This window comes from Microtus oregoni, unplaced genomic scaffold (assembly GCF_018167655.1).
Source record: "Microtus oregoni isolate MIOR12 unplaced genomic scaffold, Mior012 000026F_ref0000081, whole genome shotgun sequence".
NCBI classification, from domain to species: Eukaryota; Metazoa; Chordata; class Mammalia; order Rodentia; family Cricetidae; genus Microtus; species Microtus oregoni.
In genome coordinates, this window is record NW_024543085.1 from 10,778,165 (window position 1) to 10,793,045 (window position 14,881).

Genomic DNA, 14,881 nt, shown 5'->3' on the forward strand with positions numbered 1-14,881 from the left:
CTTCACATGCCTGTAATACCAGCATTGGAGGGGTGGGGGCTTTGACTAAGAGCTCACTAGAGTTCTCCCATCCCAAAGAGTGAGCTTCTTTGATTTCATGAAGAACCCTTACTTTAGGAAATAAAGCGAAATGTGGTAGAAGATGTGAATGTCTTGTTTGGCTCCTTCATGGGGACAAATAGGCAAACACACTTGCTCACTCACATGCACACACACTTTCTACACACACACATACAGGAGAGAGAGAGAGAGAGAGAGAGAGAGAGAGAGAGAGAGAGAGAGAATGAGCGACACTGGGAGAGACACAGAAAGAAACAGACAAAGATACAAAGAGACAGGAACAGACAGAAACACACATATAGAGTGACAGACACGTGAGTACAGATATAGCAAGATGGACACACATGGAGAGACAGGAAAATTAAAATTTCAAAAATATTTTAGAAAGACGAAAGATTAAGTAAGTGGGAATAATTGCATAAGTCCTTATAATGGAGTAAACTCCTTCCAGATAGAAACTGGTTGTGTGAAAGGATTTGTTGAAAGAAAGATTCTCCACCTTTGGATTGAGAATGAAAAAGCTATGTGACAGGGAATACTGGGAAGTTCCTGGTGCTGAGAGCAAGTGCCAGACTATAGTCTTCAAGAAGAATGGAATCTCCTGGGAAAAGCAGGCCTTTGCTAGTAATGAATCTGAGTGAATTCTTTCCCAGAAGCACAGGTAAATCACAGACTGGTGGTCCCTTTGACTGCAGGTCCCTGCCCAGGAGGTGCAACCTAGCTGTTCTTGCACCTCTGACTCACAGGACAAGGAGCAAAACACATTTGTCCTAAGCTGTCAAATTTGTGATTACTTGTTACACAACAGAAATAATGTAACATGAATTCTAACAAAAAATTGAAAACCCCAATCTTTCCTGTACATTTTGATATTTCTCAAAAAATATGCATAGAAAAGAGTGGTGGTGATTTTCTACTCTAAACGTCTTTTATTTTTCAATTCATGTGGTCACCACTTTGGAATTTGATGAATGAATTATTCATAGTATTCAATGTGTTTGTTAAATCTTTGTGTCTAGAGACCCGGGAATCTTAATCACGCTGGTCTGTTTGAATTCAACAGGGTGTCCATCACCTTGATTATTTTCACTGGCTTTAAAAATACTTTTCCTAAAAAGCAGTGATTAGACATGAATAGGAATGAATGTAACAGACAAATCAAGATTCTGTACAAAGGCAGGGCTGTCTTCATAATGAAAGACAGTAGACAAGGAGGTTTGTGGAGGTGCTTGTAACATGAGAAGCATCTGCTTTGCCTTTATAATTGTGTTTCTGGAAGGAAGTGGTAGCTATGTGTAGACTTTTTTTCTCTAGACTATAGCTTGATTACTTCGAATCAAAGGCTGGAATTAATGGTAGATGGTGGAAGCTACTGTGATAGTTAATCTACACTGCCAACTTGACCATATTTAGAATCACTTTGAATCTTCATGAGGCACATCTCCAGTCAGGTGACTTCCTGAGTCCCCAGTTCCATCAGAGACTGACGTTTACAGTGACTGTGGGTAAACTTGACTCAAATCCAGAGAGATGAGTGTCATGACTGTGAGAGCACTTTCAGAAAGGAGGAGCTGACATAGAAGGTCTACTGTGAATGTGGGCATCATCATCTCATGGCCTGGGGACTACACAGAAAATTAGAGAAGATAAAACAAGCTGAGTACCAATATTCTGCTTCTTTATGTTTGTGGCTGCAATGACACTTTCAAGAAGCTTCTCAGCCACACATTCCTCCTACTGTGAAGTTCTATGCAAACTCTTTCAAAAACATGAGCAAAATCAAATCTTTCTCCTTTAAGGTGTTTATGGCTAGTATTTTAGTCCTAATGACAAGAAACATAACTAATACAATTATTATGAAAACCGACACTGAAGTCTTGATGCTGTTGTTTCTATCAATCTTTTCTTCTATTTGGCTTTTTTTCCTCCTTTATACTTCTATCACTTGATTAGGAGTCAGTGATCTACCCAGTATCTACCCAGCCACTTAATATCCATGGGAATGTGGCACATTGATGGAAAATATATAAATTACTTTCTTATTGTTGTGACAAAGTATCTAACAAAAAACAACTTTAGGTAAGAAAGGTTTACTATGACATACAACTTCAGGGCAGAGAAGTCATGGCAGCAAAATGTGAGTGGATCTGTAACCAGGAAGCAGAAAGGAGTAAATTCTGGTACTTATCTCATTTCTCTAATTCCATTTGGCATCCCAGTCACTCTGGCAACATAGATTCAGGATAGGTCTCCCCTGATCAGTTAAATAGAGTAGTAGAAAAAAACCCAGAAATATGTTTCCAGGATGAATCTCAGTCTAGTCAAGCTCACACTGAAGATTAACCACCACACCCGGTTAGAAAAAAATGTTGTTTATGTTTAGCAACCCACAACCAATCCATGGATTATTGCATCTGCTTCAAAAGGAAACGCACACACACACACACACACACACACACACACAACATGTTTTGAATGACTAAAATATGATATCCCTCAAAGTTCTAAAGTGACTCTGTGGCTTCTAAAGACTTGTTTCTTAGGCTATTCAACAGTTATTTTGTTGTTTTGTTCATTTTTTAAATTTTTATTTATTTATTTATTAAAGATTTCTGTCTCCTCCCAGCCACCGCCTCCCATTTCCCTTCCCCTCCCCCCATCAAGTCCCCCTCCCTCGTCAGCCCAAAGAGCAATCAGGGTTCCCTGCCCTGTGGGAAGTCCAAGGACCACCCACCTCCATCCAGATCTAGTAAGGTGAGCATCCAAACTGCCTAGGCTCCCACAAAGCCAGTACGTGCAGTAGGATCAGAAACCCATTGCCATTGTTCTTGAGTTCTCAGTAGTCCTCATTGTCTGCTATGTTCAGCAAGTCCGGTTTTATCCCATGATTTTTCAGACCCGGGCCAGCTGGCCTTGGTGAGTTCCCGATAGAACATCCCCATTGTCTCAGTGTGTGGGTGCACCCCTTGCGGTCCTGAGTTCCTTGCTCGTGCTCTCTTTCCATCTGCTCCTGATTTGGACCTTGAGATTCCTGACTTTAACTCATTTTTTTTTTTTAAGCACAAGACTATGTGTCAGGCACATTCATGGTGCAAAAGAAGACTTACTTCAGAAAAACATTTCTGTTATCTATAGTTCTTATTATACTTAAAGGGTTTATACAAATGCAAAATTATATGTAAATAAAAAAAAAACTATGGTGGGGAAGAAGAAAACTACCTAAGCTGAGTAAGGTGAATTATTCCAAATATTTCATGTTGGGAAGGTCTAATTAATAATGTGACATCAGCCACAGCTGAATAGGAGGGAGAGTGACCAGTGCAGATATATAGAGGTGAAGTGTTTCTTATAGAAGTAGCTAACTATACAAGTGCTATAGTTTATTGACAAGAGTACAAATGACAGTAAAAACAGGGTTGCACAAGTGTCTGAGATAGTTTGAAATTGGGAGAGGAAAGGTAACAGACGGTTCAGGGGACGTTAGTTTTGACGGTAAGGATCTGAGCTTTATCTTGAACAAGATGAGAGAAAAACAGAGGGTTGTTAATAAAAATGTGGACTAGCCAAATTTGCTTTGAAAAAACTGATCTTTATAGAGGTAATGCTTCGGTGGGTAGTGGTGAAAAGTTGGATGATGATGGTTTAGATTAAAGCCATAATTAGCCCAAAGAAGCAGTCACACTCTGAATACATTTTGAAGGTAAGGTCAAATGTGTAGATGGATTTAATATGAGTTGTAAGAAGAAAAAGTCAAGAACGATGTCATGATTTTTGGTGTAAACAACTAGAAGGATGAAGTCATTACTGACTTTGTGGAGAGGAGTACAATTACACTTCGCAGAAACACTTGAAAGTTCAGCTTGAACAGCACAACATGCTTTTAGATACATGTAGGTGGAGTACCAAGTAGGCAGTTAGAAATAAAAGACTGTGATTTGGGGAAATGTCTGAGCAGAGGGTATAATTTTGAGAGTTGTGAGCCAATAAATGAGATCACTAAGTGAAGGAATGTAGATTTAACAAAAGACCAATGATCCAGCTTTGAGTGTTTCTTTTTTTTTTTTTCGCATTTAAAAAGTTGGGAAAAAATCCTCTATTGAGTTTCCATACATAGACTCTTAGATGGTAATAAATCGATCAAAAGAAAGATAAAGCCATCCAATTACATTATTCTTGTACTGGAGTAATAGTGACTATATTATTTTATTTTTCTCACTTCTATGGCAAAATATTCAACAAAAGCTACTTAAAGAAGGAATGGTTTATTTATCAAGGAATGAAAGTAGAGTCCATCAGGACAGGAAAGGTATGAAGAAACTAGATATGATGCATGTACAGTCAGAAAGAAGAAAGAGATGAATCCTAGAGTTCTCTTCATCACTTTGCCCTGAACCCCAGGTCAAAGAGGGTACTCCCTACATTTAGGATGAGTCTTTTTATTTCAGTTAAACTTGTTTAGAAATTCTCAGTTCATAAACACTGAGAATTTGTCCCTTAGATGATTCAAAATCCCATCAAGTTGACATTAAAATTAGTCACCACAAATTCATTCTTGTTAACTAACATCCAAACAGATCAGTTTTCAATGATAACATTTCACTAAGGTCTCCAAATTCTCATGTTCATCTCATAATGCAAAATGCATATAGTATATCTCTTAAAGCCCCCAAGTCTACAGTTTAATATTGTTCAAAATTGTATGAGCAGACTATCTTCTGAGACTTGGGCAATCTTCCCAGAACTCAAGTAAAAGTAAAAAAAAAAAAATACAAGTTACACACTTATAATATGCAATGATACAGAGTAAATATTCTCATGCTAATTGTTCTATCATAGTGACCTATTAGTAGTAGTTTTGATGGGTTTATGCAAGGCTTATGCAGTTCTAATGAACAAGACCTACTCTCAATGCTCAGATAACCCACCCAGATCAGGAGAAGCTCAAGTTGGTTTCCTCAAGGGTCTAAAGGAATCTCTAGCTTCCATATGGTTTGGGGAAGCTCAATAATTCTATTGACTGCAGTCTTTTCTCTTCTACTCTAAATACCTCAAAACATTTACAGATTTCTAAGAGAAAAACCTGATTTTCACTCAATGTTTTATATTAGGACATAGATCTTAAGAAATAAGTTGCGATTTGACTTAGAATATTTTTTCTTGGCTTAGACTTTCAGGGCTGATGGTGAGGAGAGTAGTTATTGCCTCATCACATGTGTTCATATTCACACACACATGTACATGCACAGCGAGAGAGAGAGAGAGAGAGAAAGAGAGAGTGAGAGAGAGAGTGTGTTAATAACTTACATTTACATTTCTTTTCCAATGTGGATATTTATAGTTAACTGGACTCTTGATAAAGCTTGGCTCACATAGTTAAAACATTTCTTTTTAAAAAAATGGAAATAAAAAATTTACATGGTTGTGAGTGACCTCTTTGAGAGGCTTAAGGACAATTCAGGGCATTTAAAAATGTTCATTACATGGTTAATATTTCATTAGCTTGTTAGGCTGAGCTGCTGGATAAAAATAACTCTTAATTCTTGCCCTGCCTCTATAATGACTCTGGAATTATAGGGTTGCTATTGATTTACTGATGAATACCATTTGGCTCTGTCCATCTAATCCTAAATTATCTCTGGTAATGACATATATATTTTCTCACATGTAGTTGAAGCAGATCTTAGAGATTAATAGAGTCTATGGTCTATCTGCCACCAGCTCACTTTAACTCAGACGGGGTGTGAATTCTTTCCTACAACTATGCATACATAATGTTAGAATGGTTTAATTCTTGTTTGAACTATACCAAATTGGAAAGTAGCTATTTAATCAATATTTTTGTGTAATTAATCTTCTAAATTTAAGGATTTTGCAAAAATTAACAAAAATTCTTTCAACTTTTATAAGAAATAATATCATAGGATTTTTTCTTAGTTGCATATGTACCACAGACATAACTATAGACAAACATCTGAGATTATTGGAAATATGCAAATAGCTCAGTTAGCATTTGGAACAGACCTGAAGACTTTCTTTCTAATTTCAAATTGTAATAAAAATTTTAATGCTCCAAGAAGTTGTTTAGAAAGAGTTCTTTTTTTAGTTACATTTATAAATGTTAGCTTTCATTATCAATACCACTTCTCATGCCTTCATTATTGGACTTTAACTGACTATATTATAAGTCTTCCTCTAAACTGTAACCTTTAATTATCACTGGAACATTGACTTCTTGAAGTCTTTAGGCTGTAATTGACCTTTACATTTCAAAGAGAAATTTCTTTACCTCCTAAGCAGAAGGTGATAGAGAAGAATATTAAACCACATCATTGAAAGTGCAGTTTTAAGTTCATGCCCAGCATGTACAAAGCTAGTTGCTGACATATAATGCATCTTTCTTGTTTTACAGTATAGGCTACTTGTTCTTTATGTTACTAAAGTTCAAAAAAGTAAAAACTTTACATACAAACACTGTCTGACCCCAGTTTTTGCCCAAGCTGAAAGATTCTTTACTTATCAGGAAGAGATCTGACTATTTTCTGCATAGATATTTAGTATGTTGGTCACTAGAGATCTAACTGTGCCATGTGAACAAAGGACCATTCGTACATTGTGATCCAGTAAATTAGAACAGACAAGCAGTCTTTCCGAATTGCCTAAGTTGATGAATATGATTTCCCATTTAAACGCTGAGTACAGATTTTTCCCAATAAATCCTAAAGTTGAGGAAAATATCCTCAATCTGAAAAATTTTGAACAGACAATTTATTCCTCTACAGGTATCACACCCAAGCCTTTTGGAGTAGAGAAAGGCTTCAGAGAACTTCTACTAGCTCAATCTCCTCATTTCACAGAGTTCAAGAAGTATGTCCAAGAATACCTTAACTGCCTAAGGAAAGTCTCAGAAGCAATCGATTTTCTTTTGTTTTAACATAATTTTTATTAACTATTTGACAATTTCATGAATGCACATCATATATTTTAATTGTTTCACTCTGATTCCTCTTTCTTATTTCTTTTTCACTTATTCTTGAAATAATTTTGCTTCCAGCACATCCCTACTCTATTTTTCACACCCCCCACCAACATACACCCCCACAGAGAGAGAGAGAGAGGATTACTGACTTATATTCACCCCATCCAAGTCTTGTATCCTCCTTTCTTTCCCATTTGAATTCCTTCCTCTCACCTAGTTCACCAGTGGTTATATAGAAAATTATTCTTCTGCTGAAAGAGTTTTTGATTTCCTGTTTTCTATATCAAGTGTTGGTTGAAGAGATTTACATTACATGTTTACTTCTTTCTTCTATAGAGAGTAACCATTTGCTTCCTTGTAAATGTTTGCAGGCATAGAACATGGCAAAGAGAAGCAAGAATAGAATTAATAAACGCACAGGAAAGTATAAATTTAAAACATTTATGAGGCGGTGGGAAGTGAATCGCATAAATTTGCTTATATTATGGATTTAATGTTATATTTAGTACTGGAATTATGGTATTAAAACTGATCCTTATAGAGAAACATGGTGAGATATTCACCAATAAAATTAAAAAGAGATAGAAATAGATATATAGAACATTTATTAGAAGTTTTTGCAGGAGAGAAGCTGCTAAAAGCTTGGCAGTTAGAGCTGTGTGTGGCTGCGTGGGCTGCGCCTCAAGGGATGTCACTGTCTTGGTGGGCTCAGTGAGGGACTCGAATCTGGTTCTCAGATGGAAAGTTATTTTTGTAGATCAGACTCTGGGGGATGAATTGAAACTAACCAAGCTTACTGCTTTATTAATTCATAGTGGGGAAACTTCACTTCCAATGGTAAAAATAATTATATCTGCAGCTCAGAGCCCATACCCTGGCAATTTCAAGTTACCTGTAAAACAGAATTGGAAATCAGAGTTTCTAATTAGAATGATGCTACATCCAGATGAGTTGACTGGATTGTGGGACATGTCATTCACTAAGTGTCTGCTGACTTGCCTTTGCTTCATCTATGTTTCTCTTTTCTAGAAAGGATAATTTGTGATGATGTTTTTCCCTAACAGGTACTTAAATATATTGAAATAATCATTCTTTAATTTTCTGATGTTGGTTTAAAGCACACCATGACATTATGGTAAATAAGTTTTATGCAAATATTTTAAGGTTGCATATTTTATTGGTCTTCTGCAACTTAATCTTCAATCAGGTAAAATGAATTTGGTGTGTACCTCCATCTCATTATCTATACCTTTGACAAACTATTTTACATAGTCTTGTCTTTCTGATTCTTGATAAGCAAAAGGCTAGATGACAAACACACTAATTTCCCCTTCTAAACGCTGCTGGCTTTGTATAGCTTGTGTTCTAGGAATATAGTTTTTACATATTTAAGAGATTGGGGACAAAAGTGGAATACAAATAACTTACAATATGTAAAATTTATGTGAACTTCAAACATCTGTGTCAATAAAGGAACTTGAATTGGAGCAAGCTTAACATAGCCATTTAGGTGCAATATGCCCTATGAAAAGCCCAAGTTATCTGCCTCTTTATAAAAGTGTATTGACTTGGAGTGGAAAATTTATATCTATTTTGTATAGTTACACTGCTTTGAGAGTGGGTTAAGTTTTCTAAATAGCTAACTTCATTTAGATAATTGGTTAGCACTTTCTAATTATAGAGTGGATGTGTTTTACCTTACCCAAAGGACTCCATTACTTATTTCATTCATTCATTTAGTAGCTTAAGATCATTGAATGCTTACTGCATATAGTTATAATTTCTTGTACCAGCCAAAAATAAAGGTACCAAATTGCTTCTTGTATTTTAAGACTAAACGTTTCATACACACACACACACGCGCGCGCACACGCACACACACACACACACACACACACACACTTCCCTTCATAAATGATTCTGAATAGGACTATGAAAGACAATATTTGACCATCAGTAGGTTTGACCCTGCTTGCTTGCTTTAACTGGTTGATTGTCTACCTCTTGCAGATTCTGTAAGGAAGCATGTATGATCAACTCTGTGGAGCCTACTTTCGCCATCCTGGTTAGTGGGGCTAGTGGTGGGAATAAAGAAGTGGAAGCTGCAGAGCAGTAGACCTGAGTCTCCGGCTAATCACAGCCAACTCAGTTGGGCCCTTAAGTCTCTGCAAGCCCATGAGATGCTTAAAGGCAGTTGTCTGACGTGTTTAGTGTTCTTGAATATAACTAGAGTAGTTGGCCACTGCATTTTGTTTATACAAGTCAAAGAAAACCTATGGTTTTGGCACGTTTCTTTATGTTCTTATCCAAAAATATTGTGTCAAGTACACTTGTTAGAGGGAAAATTTCCAATCCTGAACTTGTTCCTAAATTCTTTAAACTCCCTCCACCTAATCTATACTTAGAATACTTGAAAACACCTCATTTTAGTTCGACTCCATCTCTCCACAGTCCTCAGAGCAGGTGGTGTTATTTAATTACCCCAAATCAGATTACCTTTTCTCTTCTTCCTGTTTAAAGGTTTCAGTGGTTCACATTGAGGTAAACTCAAGATGTTTTGCCAGCTGCATCCTTGTGTCCATAAACCCTGGTTGCCTGCACAGTCCGAGCTCCTTCAAACCTCAGGGTTTGATGTTGTGGTTTCTGCCATCTCAAATAGTCTTCCATCATCTCTCCTCTCATTGATTATCAACGTTTATTTTATTTTTAAAATTATTTCCTGAAATTATAATATAATTGCATCATTTCCCTATTCTCCTTCCTCCGCAAAGCCTTCTCTTGCACCCTCAAATGGCTCTCTTCCAAATCCATGGCCTCTTTTCACTAATTTGCAATTCCTTTCTCTAATTCTGTCTAAAATAATGTGAAAGACTTACCATTCCTCATTCTTAAAGAGAAATTGCACTAGACAGATTGAACAGGTTAAGAAGGCATATATAATCAGGAGCAGAAGGAGACGGAGCTCGAGCAAGGAACTCAGGACCACGAGAGGTGCACCCACACACTAAGACAATGGGGATGTTCTATTGGGATCTCACCAAGGCCAGCTGGCCTAGGTCTGAAAAAGCATGGGATAAATCCAGACTAGCTGAACATAGCGGACAATGAGGAATACTGAGAACTCAAGAACAATTGCAGTGGGTTTTTGATCCTACTGCACGTACTGGCTTTGTGGGAGCCTAGGCAGTTTGAATGCTCACCTTAGGAGACCTGGATAGAGGTGGGCAGTCCTTGGGCTTCCCACAGGTCGGGGAACCCTGATTGCTCTTCGAGCAGATGAGAGGGGGGGGGACTTGATCGGGGGAGGGGGAGGGAAATGGGAAGCGGTTGTGGGGACGAGGCAGAAATTCTTAATAAATAAATAAATTAAAAAAAAAATAAAAAAATAAAAAAAAAAAAAAGAAAGAGGCAAAAAAAAAAAAAAAAAAAAGAAGGCATATATATATATATATATATATATATATATATATATGATTATGTAACAAGGGAGAAATTTGAACTCCATGCTGATAGAGAAGCAGAGGATGAAATACCAGATGGAGGGATTGAATTATACTGCAGGCTATCAGAAGGGTACTGGACATTGTAACAAGGGTTTTCTATGTAACAGTCCTGAAAGTACTGGAAGTCCCTTTGTATTCCAGGCTGGCTTTGAACTCACAGATACCCACCACCTCTGCCTCCCATGTGCTGGCTTTAAAGGCATGTGCCACCACCATCTTGCTCATTTGTATTTCTTAATTGGTGGAGGTGTTTACTTATCTTAACACACAGGTTAGGGCATCAAGTCCTATTATTCTTAATGGTTGCATTTGGAAGGGATGGCACCAGTATTTGAGAAAGGTAACCCTCAGCAGTAAAACTTTCAGGGAGCTGGATGGCAAAGAAAGAGAAAGTATTTGCACGAGGTGATGAGATGAGAAAAGAAAAAAAAATGAAAATAAAGGGAAATCAGAGCCCAGAATAAACCTGTGTGAAGGTTAGGCAGCTGAAGGAAACAAATTGATATTGATCACCATTGTGCTCTATTACGGCGGTCCAGTCATTTCCCCCACAGCATTTATAAGCATCATTACCAGCTTATTGAATTTATTTTGTGTGTGTGTGTGTCTGTTGCACCAGAATATAAAAGAGATGGGAGCAGGCACTTTGCCTGATTCCCCCTTTCCCCCCTCTGTCTCTAGGAAAATGCCTAAAACACAGTGTGCACTTAAAAACTGCATAGGAGAGGAATATGGGAAAGTTGATAAGTGCAAGGTAAAAGGAATCTCACTATGAGCATAGTGATGTTGTTAACACCTGACACCATGATTGTAATCTTCACACTGTAAGTGCTGGTAGCCTCACATGGTACTAACACACACAAACTGTTAGTTGGTGACTGCTAATTGGGAGCTGGCTTAAATAAAAAGCAATGAATAAAATTTGAATAAACTTCAGAGTCAAGAACAATCCACCTTTATATTTAATCAGTTCAAGTTGCCCCTTTCTGTGTTATTCTATATTCTTCTTCTCAGAGAGACCTTGTGCTTTAGGATTTTGTTTTGTTTGTTCTGTGGTAAACATGTTCCTATTCCAGGAATCTTAGAGTATTAGCATATCGCTGCTAAGAAAGTTTCACTCCATAGAGACATCAGATGTAAGACCCCTGAAATACTTGGAGACATTCTAGATTCATGAAAGCCCCAAGGCTTTGGCGTGACTTTCATAATTAAACTAACTTAATTACAACATCCAAGTTGTAATATATTCACTTTATGCAAATTCACTAGTCAAGAGCAAAATGTGACAGTAAGAGAAAATCATGTTTTTCATGAAAAACAAGGGTGACTCATTAGGCATGCAGCCCACAAAATCTGTTTTGTATTCAGAGAGCCAAGAAAATATAGATCAGATCCCATTTCTGAAAATTTACCTTATTAGAAACACTGGTTCTGGGTGACTGGCTCTCGAAAGCTGAGCTAATCAATCAGAAAATGATGACATCCGTTCTTTAAGGTTAAGTTACTCTCAATTGCCATTAAAAGATTATGATTTTATGGTAATGAGGAAACATTAGCGTTCAAAAATTCAGGTCACTTACATTGAAGTTTTTAACAAGAATCAGAATGCCAGGAAAGACTAAGATGTTCTTTTAAATGAAATGACTCAGACATCCTGAATTCTTTCCTCAAAGAAATACTGTGTGTGTTGGAGGAGCTGAACGCAACCTTTAGATATGAAAAACCCTAATTTTTAAAAGAACTGGCAGTGTCCCGTCATGGAGTCATTAGGGAATAAACAAAGGGACTACAAGTGAAAATGTATGTGATGTTGGAGTGAATGAACATGACCATGTTTATGTCCAGCAAAAATTTGTTTGCTGTAATATTTGAAGGTTTACCAGTTCCTTGGCTATCCTGGGCACTTGGTTGTATGTGTAATTGCTATAGTGAACCATTCCATCTTTCTTAATTTTGGGAATTATCTGGGCATGTAATTTTTGCTCACATTCTTATCAGAATTAAAAATACACTGCCAGCAAAATGGATCAAAATATTAAGGCTAATAACCTGTCACTAGAAAGTACAGCTTTTAGTTCTAGAATGCCTACTTAAGGCATTGTAGGAGGGGCTTGGGCTGAGGGGAAGCAGATGCAGTGCACATACCAAAAAAGGCAACTGGAGCAGGAAAAGTAGGGTCAAGGGCATTGCCAGAAGCGGGGTATAGAAGAAGGACCTAGAAGACCTACATGTTGGTAATAGCAGTGAGATCAGCTTGCATCCAATAATTAATCCAGGTATAATTCCCAAGGATCTCATTAGGTATTTTGCTGTTGACTACACCATTCTTACTTAGCCTAGATCCATCTCCACCACCCCGTGTGTGTGTGTGTGTGTGTGTGTGTGTGTGTGAGAGAGAGAGAGAGAGAGAGAGAGACAGAGACAGAGAGAGAGAGAGACAGAGAGAGAGATAGAGACAGATGTAGTGATAAGAGTGGCGGGGCTGCATTCCCAGCACACCAGCCGCCTGCTAGCTTATGCCCCGAAATAACAACACACAAATTGTATTCATTTAAACACTGCTTGGCCCTTTAGCTCTAGCCCTTACTGGCTAATTCTGATATCCCGATCAACCCATCTCTAATAATCTGTGAGCACCGGTCTTACCGGGAAGATTCTAGCCTACGTCCATCCTGGGTCGGAGCTTCATCGCGTGTGTCTGCCCGGGAGCGTGGCATGGCGTCTCTCTGCTCCAGAGAGCAGAGCTGTCGAGTCTCTGAGCTCACTTCCTCTTCCTCCCAGCATTCTGTTCTGTTTACTCCACCCACCTATGTTCTAAGCTATGAGCCCAAGCAGTTTGTTTATTACTTAGCCAAAGAAATCAACAGATTGGTATATGACACTCCCACAGACAGAGAGACAGAGGGGGGGAAATAGAGAATGGAGGAGACAGAGGAGGCCAGAAGTTGATGTTGGTATCTTCTTCTGTCTCTCTATATCTTCATTTTGAGATAGGGTCTCTCAGTGAACACAGAACTTCTGGACTGGCTATACTGACTTAGAAGTAAGTCCCAGGGAGGCTTTTATTTTTGTTTCCTCAGAGCTGGGATACCAGCTTGCACCTGCTTCACACCACATACTTTTCTATGAGTGTTAAAGATTGAATTCAGGGCCTCATGCTTATGTGGCAAGCATAACACAGGACTGATACATTGATCTCTCGAGGTTTCTAGACCTCTCTGTTCCATAAGAACTTAGGCAATTATACACTGGACATCTGCTCCTGGCAATCATACTCACTTGTTAGATCACTATGATGGATCTCTTGTCCTCCACCTACTCCACCAGTAACTAGCTGAGTACATCAGTTCCTCCCAGCATCTCCATATATCCTCCCACCTTTGCATTCCAGTTAAGTCTGAGATTCCTTAACATTGTTCAGTTGATAACTTCATATTCATATCATCTGTCATATTCAAAACTTCAATACATTCTACAAAATGAATGGTTTATGTTAATCTTGGATTTGCCTTCTTTCCAAACCCTGTTATCTGTCTTTATTTATTTGCCATATCTTCCTGGGACTTCTTAATATTCCTCCTAAGTCAACCCTTTATTTACAGAAATCCATTTCCCACAAAGAAATGCTCTTCTTAAAATCCACACTGGACAATGTTACTTTCTTGTCCAGTAACATGCCGGTAACTCTATATTCCTCACCCTGCATTACAGGACTTTCTTCTTCAGTTCATGTATGATCTCTTCTCCTCTCTCTCTCTCTCTCTCTCTTTCTTTCTCTCTCTCTCTCTTTCTCTCTCTCTCTCTCTCTGTGTGTGTGTACGTACACTTACTGGCCTTTAGTCGCACAAATAAATGGCCATGTCTGATTCAGAGCCCTTGCACAATTTCCTTTCTTAGCTGAAATACCCGGGTACTATCACACACAAGCATTCACACTTTTTGCATAATTTTGTCTTTCTGTCTTCCTACAACTTTGTTTAATGTTCTTCTCAGAAATATTTCTTCCTCATAAATGGGACCTCCTGAAACTGGAAAGCTTCTGTAAAGCAAAGGACATAGTCAACAAAACAAAATGACAGCCTGCAGAATGGGACAAAAATCTTCACTAACCCCATATCAGATAGAGATCTGATCTCCAAAATGTACAAAGAACTCAAGAAATTGGTCATCAAAAAAACACATAATCCAATAAAAAAAATGGAGTACAGACATAAACAGAGAACTCTCAACAGGGAAACCTAAACTGACTGAAAGACGCTTAAGGAAATGTTCAACATCCTTAGTCATCAGAGAAATGCAAATCAAAACAACTCTGAGATTCCATCTTACACCTGTAAGAATG